The sequence below is a fragment of the Pan paniscus genome, chromosome 7 (genome assembly GCF_029289425.2).
Source record: "Pan paniscus chromosome 7, NHGRI_mPanPan1-v2.0_pri, whole genome shotgun sequence".
Taxonomy (NCBI): Eukaryota; Metazoa; Chordata; class Mammalia; order Primates; family Hominidae; genus Pan; species Pan paniscus.
In genome coordinates, this window is record NC_073256.2 from 131644970 (window position 1) to 131654906 (window position 9937).

The window sequence follows — 9937 nt, forward strand, 5'->3', positions numbered from 1 at the left end:
GCGTATAACAAAAAAGATTGCTAATTTTCCTGTGCCTAAACGAAACTCAGCATGTCAAAAACTCTTAGTTAACTGTTTTCTGCAATATTCTAGGGAAGTATAGGTGACATGCATATCCAGTATACAGTTGATAAAATGGAGGCAGCATGTCACATTAAGAAAGCATTAACAAATGAAATTGAATTTTATATAAGATCCTACTATTAATCTGCGAAAACAAACCAGTTTTATAAATGAGCATATTAAAGTGAGGAGAATTTAAATTTTGTGACTGAGGTTACACACGGTCTGCATTAAACCCTAAAGTTATGTTTCTACTTTACCTTATTGCTCAAAACTTATATTTGTATATCCTAGGCATCAGCTGGAGTACCCTATGCCTTGAAACACAGCTGTAATCACCTTGAATTCCCTTTATGTGGAAAATCCATTGTCTTCTCTATAAAGTCTGTGAATTCCCAAAGGTAAGGCCACCTCTAAAATGTGTGCTTCTCAAGACAAATATTTTATATCAGATCCTTGTTCACATAAACAACTAAGAATATGTTATAAAATTCATTGGCATATCTGAGGTACAGTGATTTATTGATGAAGATTTAGAATAATGGGTAGAAGAGAGATACATTATTATCTATACCAGTGCATGTGAAAATTCTTCATACGGTGCATGCACCATTATTTTTCCTGTTCATGTCCAGGAAATCCTTTCAGCTTAATTTACTTTCTCTTACTGTAAGAAACAGGGAGCAATACTACTGCTATCACAGTGCCATGACTGTTTAGAAATCATTTATATTGAGCCAGCATGGTAGCTTATGGCTATAATCCCAACACTTTTTAAGAAGCTGAGGCAGGAAGGAGCCCTTGTGCTCGGGAGTTCAAGGTTGCAGTGAGCCATGATCACGCCACTGTACTCCATCCTGGGCAACAGAGTGAGACCCTGTCTCTAAAAACAAAATAAAAAATAGAAAGAAACAAGTTGGAAAATTTTACCTCTGCAGTTCCTCTGTAACATTTATTTATTTATTTATTATTTACTTTTTTGAGACGGAGTCTCGCTCTGTCACCCAGGCTGGAGTGCAGTGGCACAATCTCGGCTCACTGCAAGCTCCGCCTCCCGGGTTCACGCCATTCCCCTGCCTCAGCCACCCGAGTAGCTGGGACTTCAAGTGCCTGACATTTATCTAATGGCAGTTACATCATTATTATGATGTTGCGCCATTTATCATGGTGCCTATGAATATTGAGTTTCAATGACTCTCTAAAAGATTATTACTGTGCTTCATTGAAGATGAATATAAATCCAAGAAAATATGAATAATAATTGTTTTCTGATCATGTTAAAATATTATTCTACCTTTCATAGCACAAAAGTAGAGTCACACATCACCCAACCATAACTTCTCTTGAAATCTTTGGGCTATCATTGCGTTTTCTAGAATTTAATCTCTGTTAAAGTTGATGGCATATCAACCTTCCACATAAAGATAGATGTCAAGCTAAAGGGAAAAGCGATGGGAGAAGCATGAAGAGCAGTTGACTTTTCCTGGCAAGCATAAGATTATCCTAGCATAATAAAGTATCACACATCAATTGGAGCTGAGAAAGCATCGCTTGGAAGGGTCCCTTGGCATTGCAGATCTCTCATAGGAAATAGATTTAGTAACCCATGGACCACCCGAGACATGTCATGGACTGGAGGTGAACATCCTGAGTGCTGGTTGTGGGAATTGAGGGTAAAAGACGTCCAACCACTTTGGACTACTATTAGCTGTAATAGACACTGCAGTCAGAATACTAACAAGCAAGGGTATAGGTGTACAGTTCAAACCCAAGAGTTAGCATTGTTGGCCCACAGCACTGAATTTTTTTCCTGGAAGATAGGGACACTAAGATAAATACACCTTGGAGAAATCACTCCCAGTTCTCTAAGAAAAACATTTCCGGGTGGTAAAATTGGCAGGACTCTGGGATACGACTTGTATCTTACAGCAACAGAGGAAAAAACTTATAATTGCAAGTTTTCTAAAGCAAACAATCTAAGAAAAAGGAGAAAAGGGGGCTTTCATCAGGGAAAATTTGTTTAAAGTTTAGTCAATCTAGGGAAAGTGCTATGGCTGTCTTGGTGATAGTCCACCATATGTTAGTACTCATTTTTCAGAGATGAACACCCAGCTTGCTTCCAACTTTCTACTACCACAAGTAATACTACGATAAAACATGCACACCCTCCAGTAGCGCATGAGGAGTCCTTCAACTTCACATCCCTAATACTTTCCATTACCCAGCTTGCTATTTTAAAAATGATAGCTTATTATTTTTAAAATTTGTACTTATCTGATTACTAACAATTTTAGCATATTTTGGTGTTTACGTTAGCTTTTTATTCTCTCTTCTGTAAATTACTTTTCATAACTGTTCATTTTATCTCCTATTGGGGTAACTGTCAGGCCTCTGAGCCCAAGCCAAGCCATCGCATCCCCTGTGACTCCCACGTATACGCCCAGATGGCCTGAAGTAACTGAAGAATCACAAAAGAAGTGAATATGCCCTGCCCCACCTTAACTGATGACATTCCACCACAAAAGAAGTGTAAATGGCCGGTCCTTGCCTCAAGAGATGACATTACCTTGGGAAAGTCCTTTTCCTGGCTCATCCTGGCTCAAAAAGCACCCCCACTGAGTACCTTGCGACCCCCACTCCTACCCGCCAGAGAACAAACCCCCTTTGACAGTAACTTTCCTTTACCTACCCAAATCGTATAAAATGGCCCCACCCCTATCTCCCTTCGCTGACTCTCTTTTTGGACTCAGCCCGCCTGCACCCAGGTGAAATAAACAGCTTTATTGCTCACAAAAAAGCCTGTTTGGTGGTCTCTTCACACGGATGTGCATGAAATTTGGTGCCGTGACTCGGATTGGGGGACCTCCCTTGGGAGATCAATCCCCTGTCCTCCTGTTCTTTGCTCCATGAGAAAGATCCACCTACGACCTCAGGTCCTCAGACCAACCAGCCCAAAGAACATCTCACCAATTTTAAATCAGGTAAGCAGCCTCTTCTTACTCTCTTCTCCAACCTCTCTCACTGTCCCTCAACCACTTTCTCCTTTCCACTCTTCAATCTCTCCCTTCTCTTAATTTCAATTCCTTTCATTTTCTGGGAGAGACAAAGGAGACACGTTTTATCCATGGACCCAAAACTCCGGTGCCGGTCACGGACAGGGAAGGCAGCCTTCCCTTGGTGTTTAATCATTGCAGGGCCGCCTCTCTGATTATTGACCCACGTTTCAAATGTGTCAGACCACGCAGGGACGCCTGCCTTGGTCCTTCACCTTTAGCGGCAAGTCTCGCTTTTTTGGGAAAGGGGCAAGTAACCCAACCCCTTCTCTCCTTGTCTCTACCCCTTCTCTGCTTTTCTGGGAGAGGGGCAAGTACCCCTCAACCCCTTCTCCTTCACTCTTAGCAGCAAGTACCCCAACCTCGTATCTCTGTGCCCCAATCCCTTATTTCCACGCCCCAACCTCTTATATCTCTGCACCCCAATCCCTTATTTCCGTGCCCCGACCCCTTATTTCTGCGCCCCATCCCTTATTTCCACGCCCCGACCTCTTATCTCTGCGCCCCAACCCCTTTTCCCACTTTTCTGGAAGGTAAGAACCCCCGAACCCCTTCCCTCCGTTTCTCTACTCTCTCTTTTCTCTAGGCTTGCTTCCTTCACTATGGGCAACCTTCCACCCTCCATTCCTCCTTCTACTCCCTTGGCCTGTGTTCTCAAATACTTAAAACCTCTTCAACTCACACCTGACCTAAAACATAAATGCCTTATTTTCTTCTGCAATGCCGCCTGACCCCAATACAAACTCGACAGTAGTTCCAAATAGCCAGAAAATGGCACTTTGAATTTTTCCATCCTGCAAGATCTAAATAATTCTTGTTGTAAAATAGGCAAACGGTCTGAGGTGCCTGACGTCCAGGCATTCTTTTACACATCAGTCCCTTCCTAGTCTCTGTGCCCAGTGCAACTTGTCCCAAATCTTTCTTCTTTCCCTCCCGCCTGTCCCCTTAGTACCAACCCCAAGCATCGCTGAGTCTTCTAATCTTCCTTTTCTACAGACCCATCTGACCTCTCCCTTCCTCCCCAGGCTGCTCCTCGCCAGGCCGAGCTAGGTCCCAATTCTTCCTCAGCCTCTGCTCCTCCACCCTATAATCTTTTTATCACCTCCCCTCCTCACACCTGGTCCGGCTTACAGTTTCGTTCCGTGACTAGCCCTCCCCCTCCTGCCCAGCAATTTACTCTTAAAAAGGTGGCTGGAGCTAAAGGCATAGTCAAGGTTAATGCTCCTTTTTCTTTAGCCCAAATCAGATAGCGTTTAGGCTCTTTTTCATCAAATATAAAAATCCAGCCCAGTTCATGACTTGTTTGGCAGCAACCCTGAGACACTTTACAGCCCTAGACCGTAAAAGGTCAAAAGGCCGTCTTATTCTCAAAATACATTTTATTACCCAATCTGCTCCCGACGTTAAATAAAACTCCAAAAATTAAATTCCGGCCCTCAAACCCCACAACAGGATTTAATTAACCTCACCTTCAAGGTGTACAATAATAGAAAAAAGTTGCAATTCCTTACCTCCACTTTGAGACAAACCCCAGCCACATCTCCAGCACACAAGAACTTCCAAACGCCTGAACCGCAGCGGCCAGGGGTTCCTCCAGAACCTCCTCCCCCAGGAGCTTGCTACACATGCTGGAAATCTGGCCACTGGACCAAGGAATGCCCGCAGCCCAGGATTCCTCCTAAGCCGCGTCCCATCTGTGTGGGACCCCACTGAAAATCGGACTGTTCAACTCACCTGGCAGCCACTCCCAGAGCCCCTGGAACTCTGGCCCAAGGCTGTCTGACTGACTCCTTCCCAGATCTTCTCGGCTTAGCGGCTGAAGACACACTGCCCGATTGCCTCGGAAGCCCCCTAGACCATCACGGACGCCGAGCTTCAGGTAACTCTCACAGTGGAAGGTAAGCCCGTCCCCTTCTTAATCAATACGGAGGCTACCCACTCCACATTACCTTCTTTTCAAGGGCCTGTTTCCCTTGCCTCCATAACTGTTGTGGGTATAGACGGCCAGGCTTCTAAACCTCTTAAAACTCCCCAATTCTGCTGCCAACTTAGACAATACTCTTTTAAGCACTCCTTTTTAGTTATCCCCACCTGCCCAGTTCCCTTATTAGGCTGAGACACTTTAACTAAATTATCTGCTTCCCTGACTATTCCTGGATTACAGCTATATCTCATTGCCACCCTTCTTCCCTATCCAAAGCCTCCTTTGCATCCTCCTCTTGAATCCCCCCACCTTAACCCACAAGTATAAGATACCTCTACTCCCTCCTTGGCGACCGATCATGCACCCCTTACCATCTCCTTAAAACCTAATCACCCTTACCCCACTCAACGCCAATACCCCATCCCGCAGCACGCTTCAAAAAGATTAAAGCCTGTTATTACTCGCCTGCTACAGCATGGCCTTTTAAAGCCTATAAACTCTCCTTACAATTCCCCCATTTTACCTGTCCTAAAACCAGACAAGCCTTACAAGTTAGTTCAGGATCTGCGCCTTATCAACCAAATTGTTTTGGCTATCCCCCCCGTGGTGCCAAACCCATATACTCTCCTATCCTCAATACCTGCCTCTACAACCCATTATTCTGTTCTAGATCTCAAACATGATTTCTTTACTATTCCTTTGCACCCTTAATCCCAGCCTCTCTTCGCTTTCACTTGGACTGACCCTGACACCCATCAAGCTCAGCAAATTACCTAGGCTGTACTGCCACAAAGCTTCACAGGCAGCCCCCATTACTTCAATCAAGCCAAATTTCATCCTCATCTGTTACCTATCTCGGCATAATTCTCATAAAAATACACGTGCTCTCCCTGCCAATCATGCCCGACTGATCTCTCAAACCCCAGCACCTTCTACAAAACAACTCCTTTCCTTCCTAGGCATGGTTAGCATGGTCAGAATTCTTACACAAGAGCCAGGACCACACCCTGTAGCCTTTGTGTTCAAACAACTTGACCTTACTGTTTTAGCCTAGCCCCCATGTCTGCGTGCAGCGGCTGCCGCTGCATTAATACTTTTAGAGGCCCTCAAAATCACAAACTATGCTCAACTCACTCTCTGCAGTTCTCATAACTTCCAAAATCTATTTTCTTCCTCATACCTGATGCATATACTTTCTGCTCCCCGGCTCCTTCAGCTGTACTCACTCTTTGTTGAGTCTCCCACAATTACCGTTGTTCCTGGCCCAGACTTCAATCCGGCCTCCCACATTATTCCTGATACCACACCTGACCCCCATGACTGTATCTCTCTGATCCACCTGACATTCACCCCATTTCCCCAAATTTCCTTCTTTCCTGTTCCTCACCCTGATCACGCTTGACTTATTGATGGCGGTTCCACCAGGCCTAATCGCCACACACCAGCAAAGGCAGGTTATGCTATAGTACAAGCCACTAGCCAGCCTCTTAGAACCTCTCATTTCCTTTCCATCGTGGAAATCTATTCTCAAGGAAATAACTTCTCAGTGTTCCATCTGCTATTCTACTACTCCTCAGGGATTCTTCAGGCCCCTTCTCTTCCCTACACATCAAGTTCGAGGATTTGCCCCACCCAGGACTGGCAAATTAGCTTTACTCAACATGCCCCGAGTCAGATAACTAAAATACCTCTTAGTCTAGGTAGATACTTTCACTGGATAGGTAGAGACCTTTCCTACAGGGTCTGAGAAGGCCACCGCAGTCATTTCTTCCCTTCTGTCAGACATAATTCCTCAGTTTAGCCTTCCCACCTCAATACAGTCTGATAACAGACGAGCCTTTATTAGTCAAATCAGCCAAGCAGTTTCTCAGGCTCTTAGTATTCAGTGAAACCTTTATATCCCTTACGGTCCTCCGTCTTCAAGAAAAGTAGAATGGACTAAAGGTCTTTAAAAACACACCTCACCAAGCTCAGCCACCAACTTAAAAAGGACTGGACAATACTTTTACCACTTTCCCTTCTCAGAATTCAGGCCTGTCCTCCGAATGCTACAGGGTACGGCCCATTTGAGCTCCTGTAGAGACACTCCTTTTTATTAGGCCCCGGTCTCATTCCAGACACCAGACCAACTTAGACTGTGCCCCAAAAAAACTTGTCTTCCCTGCTATCTTCTGTCTAGTCATACTCCTATTCACCGTTCTCAACTACTCATACATGCCCTGCTCTTGTTTACGCTGCCGGTTTACACTGTTTTTCCAAGCCATCACAGCTGATATCTCCTGGTGCTATCCCCAAACTGCCACTCTTAACTCATCTAGGCCATCAGCAATCATTCTATAGGACAAATGTTTCTTGTAACATCCCGACAATGTCACCCCTTACCACAAGACCTCCCCTCAGCTTAATCTCTCCCACTCTAGGTTCCCACGCTGCCCCAATCCCGCTTGAAGCAGCCCTGAGAAACATCACCCATTCTCTCTCCATACCACCCCCCAAAAATTTTCGCCGCCCCAAAACTTCAACACTATTTTATTTTGCTTATTAATATAAGAAGGCAGGAATGTCAGGCCTCTGAGCCCAAGCCAAGCCATCGCATCCCCTGTGACTTGCACATATAGGCCCAGATGGCCTGAAGTAACTGAAGAATCACAAAAGAAGTGAATATGCCCTGCCCCACCTTAATTGATGACATTCCACCACAAAAGAAGTGTAAATGGCCAGTCCTTGCCTTAAGAGATGACATTACCTTGTGAAAGTCCTTTTCCTGGCTCATCCTGGCTCAAAAAGCACCCCCACTGAGCACCTTGCGACCCCCACTCCTGCCCGCCAGAGAACAACCCCCCTTTGACTGTAATTTTCCTTTACCTACTCAAATCCTATAAAACGGCCCCACCCCTATCTCCCTTTGCTGACTCTCTTTTCGGACTCAGCCCACCTGCACCCAGGTGATTAAAAGCTTTATTGCTCACACAAAGCCTGTTTGGTGCTCTCTTCACACAGACACGCGTGAAAGTAACTTGTTGTCATTGTTATAAATTTGTAACTCCATTCTTCTAGACTAATAGGTTGGCATTTTATTTTATTTTGTAATAGGGCCTCACTCTGTTGCCCAAGCTGAAGTGCAGTGGCACAATCACAGCTCACTGCAGCCTTGACCTCCTAGGTTCAAGCAATTTTCCCACCTGAGCCTCCCCAGTAGCTGAGATTACAGGCACATGCCACCACACCTGGTTAAGTTTTTATTCTTATTTTTAATAGAGACAGGGTTTCATCCTGTTGTCCGGGCTGGTCTTGAACTCCTGAGCTCAAGTGATCCTCCCAACTTGGCTTCCTAAAATGCTGAGATTACAGGTGTGAGCCACCACACACAGCCCAGACCGGCGCCTTTGAAATAATAAGTATCTTTCCCATCCTGTTTTGTTTTTCCTGATTTTGTCTGTGGTCTCTATATTGCACAAAAATTATTAACTTTTCTACCATCAAACACAGATAATATATTTGCCTTGACATATTCTTGTAAGGCTTTTATATGAAGTCCCTCCCCACATTTAGGTCACAAAAATATTATTCTACATTTTTTTCTATTAGTTTTATGATATCCCCTTTTATGACTGCTTATTTAATCTATCTAGATATAATTATTGTGAAAGGAAGATATCTTGGGCCCCCAAAATCACTAAGGAAAACTCAAGCTGGAAGCTGCTTAAGACAAACCTGCCTCATTCTATTCAAAGTTAACCCTCTGCTCACTGAGATAGATGCGTATCTGATTTCCTCCTTTGGAAAGGCTAATCAGAAACTCAAAAGAATTTGTGTCTCACTTATCTGTGACCTGGAAGTTCCCTTCTGCTTCCAGTCTTCCTGCCTTTGCTTCAAGTTGTCCTGCCTTTCCAGACGGAACCAATGTACTTCTTACATATATTGATTGATGTCTCATGTCTCTCTAAAGTATATAAAACCAAGCTGCGCCCTGACCACCTTGGGCTGTCTTCAAGGACATTCTGAGGCTCTCACCGGTATGTCCTTAACCTTGGCAAAATAAACATTCTAAATTAACTGAGACCTGTCTCAGATTTTCTGGGTTCACCATATATAATAACATGTAGAAAGTAATCAAAATTTATTTTTCTGTATATTATGTCACTCATTCTATACTATTACTAAATCAATCTATTTTTATCTTTGTTTTGTGTTTAATTATATGTTAGGTTTACAAATTTCCATTTGTACAGATTTGTCTTTTAGTTCTGTGTACTTTATCACAGTTAATTTGTTTTTTTCTTGCTCTGAATCTATATTTGAAATACAATAATTTGTTCTATATTTTAATATCTAGTGGAACATTATTCCTTTTTTTTTCCATCTTTTAAGAGTGACTTGGCAATTTTTGGACCTTAAATTTTTCATATAAATTTCAGAGTAAGTTTAAAGTGTCTCTCAAAAAAAGTAATGTCTCTTTGCCTGTCTTTCACAACGTTGATACTCTTCAAAGAATACTGATTAATTATTTTATAAAATGTTTCTCAATTCACCTTATACAGTGTTTTCTCATAATTGGAGTTAGGTTCTGCATTTTTAGCAGGAATAGCAAATTAAAAATATTATGTTTTCACTGCATCATACTAAGAAGTTTATGATACTAAGTTTTCTTATTATTGATTATGTTTATCTTAATCATTTGGTTGACTTACTATCTTCTAGATTTCAACACCGTAAATTTATTATTTTTCTCATTGTAAGTGATCAGTATCTTCCGTGAAATACTTTGAGACTATATAATTTCTGGCTTCCTCTAATTTCTAGCCACTAATTTTAGCATCCAGTGGTGGATATTTTTAAATACATTTACTACTATGAAATTTTTCTAGTGATGATAATTTCCTGTTGTTGGCAATGG

The 9937-nt window shown here is 43.0% G+C and overlaps 1 long non-coding RNA gene across 1 annotated transcript; it reads left to right on the plus strand.

Annotated features, from left to right (window-relative positions):
• Positions 1-355: 355 nt before the first annotated feature.
• Positions 356-8803, plus strand: LOC129398642 (uncharacterized). The gene is made up of 3 exons (XR_008626499.2): positions 356-464; positions 2451-3044; positions 8673-8803. It is a non-coding gene; the product is annotated as an uncharacterized LOC129398642 (long non-coding RNA).
• Positions 8804-9937: the final 1134 nt, after the last annotated feature.